Below are 14,276 nucleotides of genomic sequence, written 5' to 3'. Positions count from 1 at the left end.
ATTCTTACTCATAAGTGGGAGCTAAGCTATGAGGATGCAATGGCATAAGAATGGAACAATGACTTTGGGGACTCGAGGGAAAGGGTGGGAAGGGGGTGAGGGATAAAAGACTACTACAATTTGGGTGCAGTGTATATACTGCTTAGGTGGTGGGTGCACCAAAATCTCACAAATCACCACTAAGGAACTTACTCATGTAACCAAACGCCACCTGTTCCCCAATAATCTACGGAAATAAAAGAAATGTAATAAAAAAGACATAACTATTATAACCTCAGAAAATGTCTGTAGAGAGTAAAGCTACTTCACAAGTAAAAAGCACATCTGAATAAGAAGATTAAATCCTGAAAAGAACTCAGATTACCCAAGATTCCTATAATACATTAAATGCAGTTATAATATACCAATGAGATATTTCTTTTTCAAAAATGTTTAACAAAATATTCTAAAATTTTCATAGGAGAATGAACTATAAAAGTACCCAAGAAAAAAGTTTTAAATAATAAGATTGATAAGATAACAAGCAGAGGGAATTCATCAAAGTCATCAAGTCATATAAAACAGTAACAATTAAAATACTGTGGTAGAAGTCTAGGAATAAACAGATCCATAGAACAAAATATAAAGTTCTAAACTAATCCAAGTGCATGTAAAATATGATTTGTGATAGTTTCATGTAAAATCATTAGAAGACTAGTATATTATTTAGGTGAAGGGCTAAATACAAGGGAGAATGTTAACTTCCTCCCTTATAATGTACACCAAATCAAATTCCAGACATACTCAAGAACTAAATATAACAATAGCACATTTTTTAAAATCTGGTAGAAAATACTATGAACACTTTTATGATCTTGGAGGAAGGATATTCTGAGTAAGCAACCATTTAAAGACAAAATTAACTTATATCTGACTACTTAAAAAGCATAACTTCTGAACATTAAAAGTGCCATCAATAAAATTTAAAACAAATGGGAACTTCACATGCATTCGCAAAAGAATAATGAAAAGAAATTCATGATGAAAAGAGTTAAGGTATTTAATTATGCAGCTCTTAGAAGTCAGCAACAGACACAACAAAAATAAAGACAAAAAATATGCTCAGTATAATAAACAAACAATTCATGAAGAAATGACAGAATAACGAATGAATTATTATCCTTCCTAATAGACAAATTTAAACAATGAAATACCATATTTGGCTTACCAAATCAGCAATGACTGAAACAAGAAGTTCTGATCGGGGTGCAAGGAAATGGGGACTTTAATTTGCTATGGGTAAAAAGTGAAAATGTTTCCTGCCTTCTAGGAGGGTAGAATATGGATCTAAAGCCTTAAAAATGTACTTTAATCAGAAGCTCCTCCAAGAAAATTAATCAGATACATTTTCTTTTATATCTATATACGTAGACATTAATAGCATGCTGTTTATATTTCAAAACAATGTAAAACCATTTATAAATTGAGTAAATTGATGAAGCCACTTAATGCCATAGAATAATGATGATGCAGGAAAAATCAAAATATATGGGTCATAGTTCATAATATATGGCTGAGTGAAAAAAGGCATTTCTAAAAATAGTATGGTCTTGATTTCACAAAATCATACACACATACACTCACACACATTCACTTACAAATAACTAGATGGATATATCTCAGAATTCTACCAGTGGTTACCTTTGAATGGTGGAATTACAAGTAACTTTCATTCTCTTCCTTAGGCTTTTATGTGTTATAAAAGCCAGATCATTTTGTGTAGATCTAAAGTAGCTCAACTTTTTAACTGAATAAAATGTTATTAAAATAATAAAGAGTAAGGTAATTAAAAGCAATGAAGTATTTTCTCTATGTCTCTAAAGAGGCATTCCTCTACTAGGATAACAAATATTCTTACAGTTCTTTAGCCACATCCTCCCTAAACTCAAGCACCAAGACACAGTTGGTTGGAAATAGTTGCTGGCAATCTTCAATTTTAATTTAGTTCCTGGAAATCTGCACCTTAACAGCTGGGAAAATGGACAACTGTATATTAGTGGATTCACTTTGTCTTACGAACCTATGCCTAAATTGCTCATATTTAGCTATTGGAAAGTTGCTGGTATGAGCAGAGGAAGGTTTAGAATTCAACAATGTCGACGGTATTTTTTATAAAAAAATCTCTAGTTTATCCTCCCCAAGGAGATGAGGAATAAAAACTAACCCTTAGCGGCTCCAGGGCATTTTCTATAACTAGACACATAACTGTCCTGGAATGAAACGGATATTTAATTCATTTTCCTTCCCTGTGCTTTTAGTCTACCAGAGCATGCAACCCTTAAAGCATTTCCACAGCTAGTTGTCAGGAATGGCACCAGTCTTAGATAAGTTTCACGTGGCCAAGGGGGTAAAGCAGAGGCTCTCAGCTCCCAACTACTCATCTACTTAGGGAAGTATTGGGAAATATCCCCAGAGACTGGAGTTCTTTGAAAGCCATACGATCTGCAGCAGGTACTTAACTTCCCCACACCTTGATTTCTCATCTGAAAAAACAGAGATAATAATGCCAAACTTATGGAGGTACAAAGAGGAATATACTTTACAGAAAAGGATATGAAATGGCTCTGGAGTGGGCAGAACTATCCAAATGTCCTACCATTTCAATAATGCCAACCTTAAAATGTCACTGGTTTTAGCAGAATGAAATGTCATAGTCTTTACTCAGACAAAGTTCCAGCTTCTTCCAAGGGTTAGTTACTGGTGGCTTTTCTGCCTGATGTTTCAAGCCATTGGATGGTGCTGACAAAAAGCACAGGGCAAGAATACTTCTTACCAAAACCAAATCTGATGTAAATTGAGGAGGATGATCCATGCCTCTGTTCTAAGTCTTTTCAGGACTGGTTCTTTTTTTATTTTAGGTTCAGGGGTACATGTGCAGGTATTTTACATAGGTAATTGTGTGTCATTGGTGTTTGTTGTACAGATTATTTCATCACCCAGATGTTAAGCCTAGCACCCGTAAGTTATTTTTCCTGATCCTCTCCCTCCTCCTACCGGTAGGCCCCAGTGTCTGATCCTCCCCTCTTTGTGTCCATGTGTCTCATCATTTAGCTCCCACTTATATGTGAGAACATGAAGTATTTAGTTTTCTGTTTCTGCATTCATTTGCTAAGGACAATGGCCTCCAACTCCATCCATGTCCCTGGAAAGAACATGATCTCATTCTTTTTTATGACCGCATAATATTCCATCATGTGTATGTACCACATTTCTTTATCCAATCTGTCATTGATGAGCATTTAGGTTGATCCTATATTTGTGCTAGTGTAAATAGTGCTGCACTTAACATAAACATGCAAGTGTCTTTATGGTAGGATGATTTATATTCCTTTGAGAATATACACAGTAATGGGATTACTGGGTCAAATGACAGCTCTGTTTTTAGTTCTTTGAGAAATCACTACACTGCTTTCCACAGTGGCTGAACTAATTTACCTTCCCACCAACAATGTATAAGTGCTTCCTTTCCTCCATAACCTCACCAGCATCTGTTATTTTTTGACTTTTTAGTAATAGCCATTCTGCCTGGTGTAAGGTAGTACTGTGGTTTCGATTTACATTTCTCTAATAATCAGTGATATTAAGCTTTTTTTCATATACTTATTGGCTACAAAAGAACTTGTTCTTTCAAAAAATGTCTGTTCATGTACTTTGCCCATTTTTTAATTTGGTCATTTTTTTCTTGTAAATTTAAGTTATTTACAGATACTAGATAACAGATCTTTGCCAGATGGATAGTTTGCAAAAATTTTCTCCCATTCTGTAGGTTTTCTATTTACTCTGTTGATAGTTTCTTTTGCTGTGCAGAAGTTCTTAAGTTTAATTAGACCCAATTTGTCAATTTTTGCTTTAGTTGCAATTGCTTTTGGTATCCTTGTCATAAGATCTTTGCCCATTCCTATATCCAGAATGGTATTGCCTGTGTTGTCTTCCAGGGTTTTTATAGTTTGGGGTTTTACACTGAAGTCTTTAATCCATTTTAAGTTGATTTTTGTATATGGTGTAAGGAAGGGGTCCAGTCTCAGGCTTCTGCATATAGGTAGCCAGTTACCCTAGCACCATTTATTGTAGGAAGTCCTTCCTCCATTGCTTGTTTTTGTCAGCTTAGTAAAAGATCAGATAGTTGTCAGTGTACTGCCTAATTTCTGAGCTCTCTGTTTCATTGGTCTATGTGTCTGTCTTTGTACCATTATTATGCTGTTTTGGTTACTGTAGCCCTGTATTGTAGTTTGAAGTTAGATATGATTCAACACTGAAGTTAATATTTCCAGGTTGTTCTTTTTTATTAAGATTGCCTTGGTTATTTGGGCTCTTTTTTGGTTGCATGTGAATTTTAAAATAGTTTTTTTCTAGTTCTGTGAAGAATGTCATTGGTAGTTTGATAGGAATTACATTGAATCTATAAGTTACTTTGGGCAGAATGGCCCTTTTAATGGTATCAATTCTTCCTATCCATGAGCATGGAATGTTTCTCCACTTGTCTGTGTTATCTCTGATTCCACTGAATTGTGTTTTGTAATTCTTTTTTTTTTTCTTTTGAGACAGAGTCTCACTCTGTCACCCAGGCTGGAGTGCAGTGGTGTAATCTGGGCTCACTGCAACCTCCTCCTTCTGGGTTCAAGCGATTCTCCTACCTCAGTCTCCCAAGTAGCCGGGATTATGGGCACCTGCCATCATGCCCAACTAATTTTTGTATTTTTAGTAGAAACTGGGTTTCACCATGTTGGCCAGGCTGGTCTTGAACTCCTGACCTCAAGTGATCCACCTGCCTCAGCATCCCTTTTTATTGTAGAGTTCTTTGAACTCCCTGGTTAGCTGTATCCCTAGATATTTTATTCTTTTGAAGCATTTGTGAATGGAATAGCATCCCTGATTTGTCTCTCAGCTTGGCAGGTTTTGGTGTACAGGAATGCCAGTAATTTTTGTACACTGATTTTGTATCCTGAAACTTTGCTGAAGTTTTCAGCTGAAGGAGCTTTTGGGCCAAGACTATGGAGTTTTCTAGATATAGAATCACGTTGTCCGCAAACATGGATACTTTGACTTCCTGTCTTCCTATTTGGATGTGCTTTCTTTCCTTCTCTTGCCTGACTGTTCTGGTCAGGACATCCAACACTATACTGAATAGGAGTGGTGAGAGATGTCACCCTGGTATAGTGCCAGTTTTCAAGGGGAATGCTTCCATCTTTTGCCCATTCAGTATGATGTTAGCTATGGGTTTGTCACAGATGGCTCATTTTGAGGTATTTTCCTTCAATAGCAAGTTTATTGAGAGGTTTTAACATGAAGGGATGTTGAATTTTATTGAAAGCCTTTTCTGCATCTATTAAGATAATCATGTGGTTTTTGTCTTTAGTTCTGTTGATGTGACAAATCACATTTATTGATTTGCATATGTTGAACCAACCCTGCATCCTGGGGATAAAGCTTACTTGATCATGGTGGATTAGCCTTTGATGTGCTGCTGGATTCAGTTTGCCAGCATTTGTTGAGGATTTTTACATCAATGTTCATCAAGGATACTGGTCTGAAGTTTTCTTTTTTGCTGTGTCTCTTCCAGGTTTGGTATCAGGATGATGCTGGCCTCATAGAATTAGTTAGGGAGAAGTCCCTCCTCCTCAATTTGTTTTTGAATAGTTTTAGTAGGGATGGTACCGGCTCTTCTTTTTACATCCAGGGGAATTTAGCTGTGAATTTGTCAGGACTAGCTCTTTTAAGAAAAAAAATAAGAACTACCTTTTAAAAAATCCACTTTTTTTTAGTGTAATCATTGATTACAGAAAAAATTCCAGTCAACTGTTTTAGTTAAACATGTACCACAAGCAGAATGTTATATTTCTCTTTTAGTGATTTTTCTGGGCAATGATTTCTCGTCTCACACTTACCTTCCAGTTGTGGGAAACATCTGAGGTTCTATCCTCTGTCTTCCCTCTCCACATTCACTTCAACATTAACTTATTCCACCCCTTTATACTTCTGCAGAGTAAACTGCAGGCCCAGTTAAAATGAGGAGCTTCTAAACTAAGATAATCATCTCCACCAAAAAAAAAGTAATAATAAGCTATCTGTGGGAGGGATGCTCCTAGAGAGATATTTTGGGGAGCCTCCTGAGTTGGGACTGCACCAATGGACTAACTGGGGCTGGTAGGCTTCAGGATGGCCTTATGATTTTAGGAGGATTTTAGCAAACACTTGATCAATGAATCTAAAATACTAAATATCGGGGATTATAATTGTCTGCTACATATGTGAACTAAGGTGAAATTTTCTGGGAGCACATCCATAGTTGTTCCAAATGGCTATCATCAAAAAAGACAGCTATTCTTACTTCACATGCATTCTTGCACCAACATTTTTCCAAAGAAATGAGAAGAATCAAAATTTATTCGTCTGTATTATTTCAAAAAAACTTAAATCCAGCACTAGGCTGGGTGCAGTGGCTCACGCCTGTAATCCCAGCACTTTGGGAGGCCAAGGCAGGTGGATCACCTGAGGTCAGGAGTTCAAGACCAGCCTGGCCAACATGGAGAAACCCCATCTCTACTAAAAATGCAAAAAAATTATCCAGGCGAGGTGGCACATGCCTGTAATCCCAGCTACCCGGGAGGCTGAAGCAGGAGAACCTCTTGAACCTGGGAGGCGGAGGTTGCAGTGAGCTGAGATCACCCCCACTATACCCCAGCCTGGGCAACAAGAGTGAGACTCCGTCTCAAAAAAAAAGAAAAAAATTCCAGCACTATTTATTAAATATTTATTATAAACATAACATTGGCCTAATCGATACTGGGAGCATATAAAGGCTAGGGTGGAAAACATAGGCATTGGGGCCATTTTTCCAGTAATGGAGTGTAAATTCTGTCACTTTCTAGCTATATTGGTTTTCTACAGCTATTGAACCAAATTATTACACACTAAGTGGCTTAAAAACAACAAGTTATTTTCTCACAGTTTTGGAGGCCAGACGTCTGAAATCAAGGTGTTAGAAGGGCTGATTGCTTCTGAAGCCTCTGAGGGATAATTTGTTCAATGCCTGTCTTCTAGTTTTGGGTGGCAGTCTGCAATTTTTGGCATTCCTTCTCCGGTAGATGCATTGCTCTAATCTCTGTCTTCATCTTCACATGGTGTTCTTCTCTGCACGTGTCTCAAATCTCCCTCTCTTTTCTTTCAAAAAGAGATCAATCACTGGATTCAGGGCCCACCCTAAGTCCAAGATAATCTCATCTCAAGATTCTTAGCTTAATTATATCAACAAAGACCCTATTTCCAAATGAGGTCACATTCACAGGTACCAAGGATTAGGACTTGCACATATCTTATGGGAATCTATTCAACCCACTACACCAGCTGCATGACCTTGGGCAAGTTATGCAAACTTTAAGCCTCAATTCCTTTATCTATAAAGTGTTAATAATAACAACACTAGAATTATAATCAAGATTAAACAAGATAATGTATATAAAGTGCCTAATGTATTGCTTGGTTTATAGTGAACACTCAACAATTGTTAGCTGCCAGTATTATTACTATTATTGTCATTATTTTACTATTAAGCACTCTGCAGGATTCAGAGAAAATAAAACACAAATCCTGCCCCCAAAAGTCTCACAATCTAAGAAAGGATGAATGCACATTTATGCCAGACCTGACTTTAACTTCTGTAACTCAGTATCACTAAGCACATGGGTGCTAAGACATTTTAGGGTACGGAAGACAGACTACAGGTTGATTCTTGAGGTGCTGATAGACAGACTGAACAGTTTTCCTCTTTAAAATCAGCATGCTCTCCTATCCCTTTCTTCTAGAACTTCCCAGGAAAAGAACAAGTGAAAAAGAAGCTGTTGCTATGGGATTTCCAAGTGGATGCTCCTTCTGGTTTTCCACAATCACAAATAAAGCATCACTTAAAATTGCTAGCTGCAAGGGCCCCTTGTGGGAGAATTTACACAGGCAGCAGCAGGCAACAACTTCCCACTAATCTTTGCCACCGGCTCTGGTTTCTTACCACTCGTCAATACATGGACTATTAGAATACACGAAGGTACAAATCAAACATTATGTACACAATTCATTCTTCTCATCATGTCGGTTGCCACCATAAATAGCCTTGTCACAAAATGAAATTGAATTTCAAAGGACTCAAATACCAAGTGGAACGGAGTGTTAATGAGTAGAATACCCACCGGAGTCATGTGTTAGGCATTCTGAAGACAAGAAAAAGCAAATGAGACCTGAGTACAGCACTAGTCCCACAATGCCAGGTTTCTTAGTAATTGAACAAAATATGTAACTATTCTCAGCTGCATTTCCCTCTCACTCCTATGTTTGTTCATTTATTTGTGGAACCTAAAAGAAAAGTAGAGATTTCACCCGAACACTTAATAAGATATACATCCTCGAATAACTGGTTATTCAGTGAGTTCAAAACTTTTATTCCATTTACTAAGGTTTCATGTAGTCGAAACAAACAGATTTATATATAGACATGATCTTTTATATATTTACATTAATGATTAATTAATTTCACTCCAAATCATTGAGGCTTAATTCAAATGAACCCTAGTGAAAAAGGTAATAGCACTTACAAGCTTAACAAAATAAAAAGTTTGAACTGGGTGGGGAGGAAATTTTTTGTTCATTGTTTTCTAAATTCCTAAACAAAAACCATAGACATGTAAAGAGGCTTTGGAAACTTTTAAAGTGAAAAGATCTGAGGAGGTTTTTGACCAAAAAATAAAATCCAACCGATTTTAATGTAATGCCTAAGATCCAAAGATATAATGACAAGAGAAAACAGAAGCCATCTCTGTAGTTTGAATTTAGCTATTTTTTCCTGAGATTCACTCTATTTGCAGTTGATGGGGTTAAAGAGTGGGCCTGTTGGCCTGGTGGTTGTATGAACCTATGCAAAAGCCACATGGCAAGAAAAACCATTCCCCATATGTCCTGATTTGGATCATTCCTGTGCTGTCTGCAGTAAAGGATCATTTCATCCAAATCTGTGGTCAGTGGCAAAACTATTTGTTGAACTATCCCAAAGAACAGAGCCTCGCATATTGATGAAGTGACAACTCAAGGGGCCATACAAATGGTTTTGTGTTTTTTGTTTTTCCCAGGGAAAAGAAAATTAGCGCTGGAACTCAGATGGGTTCATTACGGAAACTGAAGTCTAAGATGTCACCATGAATATCATATAGTGAATGACTCCAAATCTGGAGAGGTGGAATCATGAAATGCAAGGGGAAATAATATTCTGGGATCCAAATACACAGCCAGAAATGGACTTGTCTCAACGGATTTGTATGAGGTCAGAGCTTTGCCCTGGTATTTGAGTAGAAACAAAATCTTGGGAGTATGTTTCCTTTTTGAAAGTCCCCCCAGTTCTGCAGTACAGTTGTCTAGGACCAAATCTCCTTCAAGTAAATAAGGAGGGAAACTGGTTTCCTATTAAACGCTAAAAGCGCCATCAGAACTAAGCAAAGCTGCCTCCAACATTTAAAACATTCAAAACGCTAAGCCATTTGACATACTTTTTCAAGGTGTTGGCCTTTTAGAAAGCCTGAGGAATGTTATTATGAGACACAAAGTGAGAAACATATGTACGATCCACCCTTTTTACCAGACTTAGAAGTTCCTCCCAGATTCTTCAAGGAGCAGAAGCAGAAGGCAGTGGAAGGTGACATGAGATGGTTCTCCTCGTATACAGGTTTAGGGTCTGTGATTAGGGCAGAAAACCATAGATGATGCAGATGCAGACCTTTTTCTCTGTCTTCATCATACTCGAGCTCTTTGCCAAGTTTAGAGGTTGAAGTACAAATGTCAAGCACCCTTCCTGAAATGTTGCCACCAAGAGCACTCCACACCCTCATCTGGAACTTCAGAAGATCACAGGCTTTTCATAAATCCCTGTATCATCCCACAAGCTCTGACATCTCAGCAGCTACAAAGTCTAGGCCACTTGTCTATCAGTCCATTTTTCATACAGTCTCTCCAGAGTTCCTTTTAACCTTTCTTTCATTGCCTCTGAGAAGAGTAGAGTTATAGACTCTGCTTATATATAAACTATATTTATAGACTCTAATTACATGAATAATTATTTCTTCAGGGGCTCTTGCATATAACCACAAAATGATAATTAAAATGAAATGAAATTGAGGATATTCTCAAAAGGGTGAAGGACATGAAATACATTACTATCAGGGATTTAAACCTTTACCAAAGATCAATAAATCCCCAAATAAAATGTAAATCCAAGGCTACCTGAGAATTCCATTTCTGTTACATCTTTGTTCACACTGAACATATGCCCTTTCATTTTGAGGACTTTTTAAGAGAGAAGAGTGACACACAATGCCACATGGACAAGGAATGAAAATTGCTTTAGACACTGCACTTTGAACATATAAACTTGGGAGGTGCCAGCGTCTGACCCTCTGTATTTCTTCCTTTGATCTGATTCTTCCAAACAGGATCCATGTACTGGCAAATTTCCCTAGTGTTCCCTGGTAAGCATCAAAGTAAACCACTGGTTGGCCTCGGTATTTCTACATTGGCTTTCTCCATTGTTTTTGCACATGAAAAAAAAGAAAGAAAGAAAACTCACTGGGCATTTCACATGTGGTCTCTATGTTGTTTATTAATCATTCAGTTTGAAAATGGAATGAAGAGTTAAAGTACTTGAGATTGGGGTGAAAACTTCAGACTCCTGTAAGTCAACATTAATGTGTAGAGCATTTAATACAATTCTGGAACATCTGCAGGGCAGCTGTCTTACACAGACCAGGTTCTCAATAAGCTTTCATTACGTGTCACCACAGAATGAGAAACAGATATGTGTGTGTGAGTTGGGGCAGCAGAGGGTGGGGGTGTAATTTGTAGGCAACCTAATTGATGTAACTTCCACTGAAAATAAGACAGATCATTCAAACCTACTTACAACAATATGATTATGAATACTCACCAGAGATATACTGAGTAATTACTGAATTAATTAGTCAGGAAGGTTATTTTTCTCCACATACATTGGGAAGTCAAAACTCAGTCAATTGTCTTTATGGCTGAACAAAAGAACTATGATTCAAATATCCAACAAAGTTGGAAAAGCCTGGCTTAACTGAGGAATGAGCCTATTACATGCCTGCTCAGGTCACGTGGGACATCTTAGCCCCTTTACTCTCCCTCAGTCTTGTCCTTTCTGTGGGCAGAAGCTCACCACTCAGCATCTCTTGTGCTTTTATCCTTAGGTTCCAGTTGGAAGTCACAGACTTCTGCTGCTTCTCCCAGTTCTGTCCTCCTCTGCTGATCACACTAGAGTTGGTACCTCAGGCTGCCAACTCTCTGCTTTTAAAAGGCTTCAGAGAACCTTTCTTTAACTGTGGTCTCTGGAAATTTTCTATGAGATGTTAATTCTTATTCTATAGGAAGACAATCTCATGGTCTAATGAATGTGTGAAATATCAGGTTAAACAGAGTTCTTTACTACAAAGCTTCTCAAACCCTTTAATTTGCCACTGTACATTATGGATCCAGTGCATTTGGTCTGACTGGGTCTTCCATGGGTTCAGATGTTTTTAAAACTCAGAAAATAGAATTGTTTTGTGTTTCTTTTTTTCCAGCCACTAAAATAGCTGAAAGGTTTGAGTCAGCTCCCTGTAACAACAAGGCAGTGCATTTTAGTCACCTGCAAAGCCTCCTTCATCTTCTACTTACAGGACACCGGGAAACAATGAGAAGAAAACATTCACTCACTTTTAGGAATCTGATATATTCATACCCAAGTTATTTTACAAATTTGCAATTCATTGCTATTTTGTTGATACTGGTTCTTTCTGAAATTATTATTTTTCTTTCATTCTTTTTTTAATTGTACTATTGTCATTTGCTGTTATTAAAAAGAAAAAAGCCCTATTATCAGCTACCTAAAGACTGGCAGAGCACAACTAGGCAATGTCACCAACATGAAAAAGAAAGATTCTAATCTTCCTACCAAATACCTAGACTATGAGTCAATCGGGAGTTGAGTGCCTTGAGTTTAACCAGGCAGGGCTGGAAATGACTAAAATGAAGGACAACCAGGCTACTGATAGTACATTACAGCTGGAAATGAAATTAAACTTTTAAGATTTTACAATTCATTGTGGCGTGTTGGTGAGTGGGTGGGGGTGTGCGTGTATGTGAGTGGATAAGTATGTTATTGCATAAAGGGTAAAGGTTTGGGGGTAAAGTTTTCAATGGATAAGGAAACAAACAAGATTTAAAAATTCAGTTAAATAAATGGAGAGTGGAGAAGACATTCAGGTGGAAAAATACAAAATTAGCTTTAAAAAACAACCTGAGGGATCCAAAGGTCTGTAAAAGAAATATTCTACAACTGGAGAACATGTCTAAGACACACAAAACTTTATCACTATGCAGATTGTACACTATTTCTTATGCATCCCAATAAATGTGCCCAAAGGTAGCACCTTTAGCTACACAGAAAATACCAAAGCCCAGACATATTTCAATGCCAGTTCCTGGGCAGGCTGGCCCTCAGGCAAAATATTCTGGAACACCTGGTTGGCTGGCAGGCTTTCCTGGATGGCAGTGTTTTGGGACCAAACAGGCATTTATTTCAGCTTCTCTGATGCTTTCATAAGGTAAAGGAGCAATCAAAGAATACTGGCTTTATTTTTTGAAGCACTGGTTTTGATCCACCTAAGAGGAAATGGCAGGGGCAGGGGATAGGAGGAGGGAAGGGGAGTAATGTGTTTCACAGCTTCAAATCAAAGACTGTTGGAAAAAATGTCCAGAAAGCAATTCAGAGTGAAAATATTTGCTTTCTGGCTAAATAGCCAGTAGCTTTTTATTGCAAAATGGAAATAAACAGTACTGCTCATTTATACCAAAAAAAGGCAATCTACAAATAACCCAAATCCAAAAATAAAGGTATTGCCCAACAGACTAGGACATGATTCACTAAGGTCTTGACTTCAGAGTTACACCAATGGCCAAGGCACAGATTAGAGTGGGCTAGGGTTGTGATTAGTATTAATAGTAAAAAGTCTCAAATATGCCTGAGTCCACACCCCAGAAGGGTATGGCCACCGTCAATGTGATCCTTACCCTTCACTCTATTTGTTGAACAGATGCATTCTCTCTCTCGCTCTCATCCATGCACTGCGATGCTGAAGACCCATGTCCAGACCATATGCAGTGACAACAATTAAAGAAAATCACACTGAAATGAACTTTATGAAATTGTTCTCTTTAATAAACTGTTGGCTAACAGTTTATAAAAGAGAGTGAAAAATAAATACAAATCTAATAATGATTACTACAATGGGGAAAGAGAAGTTGGCCAAGAAAAAGAAATAAATCATAATAGTATTCATTCATTCGTTCATTCAATAATGCATTAAATACCTACTACACTGGGAACTGCAGATATAGAAAGGAATAAAATATATCACCTGGTAAGAAATATAGGAATCAACAGATGTATCACTCTAGGTGCTCATGTATAAACTGATATCTTACATCCAAATAGCACTTTGAAGGCTTCAGAAAATTTTCAGCCACATATTTCACCTGATCCTCATAACATCCTTTAGATATAGATCAGGCAGGTAACATATGACACCACAAACTCAGAAAGGTTGAGCTTCTTTCAAACATTCTGTTAATAAGGATGAGAATTGAGATTGAAACTCTGGATTCTTGTGCCACTCTCTATGTATCTAGAAAATGAAACACAATTTAGTAAGAAATCTTTCTGTGTTGAATCACTCCAAAAATAGCTGTTCCTCTAGATCCCATAGTCTGCACTAATTAGTGTATTAGAGCTATTTTTGGAGTGATTCAACACAAAAAGATGATAATGATAAGGTAGCTTGTTTGTTAGTGTTTGATGATGACCAACATACATCATCTTGCTTGAGGATGATGACCATAATCAAGCGCTAAAGAATAAGCTACCTAACATCCATCCTTGAACTTTGTATGTATACTGGAGTCTTCTCAATCCTCTAGAATTTGTCTGGGTCACTGCCATTCCAGAATCTAACCAAAGTACCTTCTGTATCAGGCAGGTTTTATTCTTTGAGGTTTGGGCTCCAGTTTCCACCCACATTCACAAACAATAGGCACCGTCATGGAGGCTCTGAATGCAAAGCTGCGGACTCTTCTCAGCATTTTTGTGGTTGTCTTGGACATTCATAGGGATCCAAATGGACCGGGTACTTTGACTTTGCACCAGTCTC

The sequence above is a fragment of the Rhinopithecus bieti genome, unplaced genomic scaffold, assembly GCF_001698545.2.
Source record: "Rhinopithecus bieti isolate Rb0 unplaced genomic scaffold, ASM169854v2 scaffold_115, whole genome shotgun sequence".
In the NCBI taxonomy this organism is placed as follows: Eukaryota; Metazoa; Chordata; class Mammalia; order Primates; family Cercopithecidae; genus Rhinopithecus; species Rhinopithecus bieti.
The sequence above is the reverse complement of the archived record's forward strand: the minus strand, read 5'-3'. Positions refer to the sequence as shown.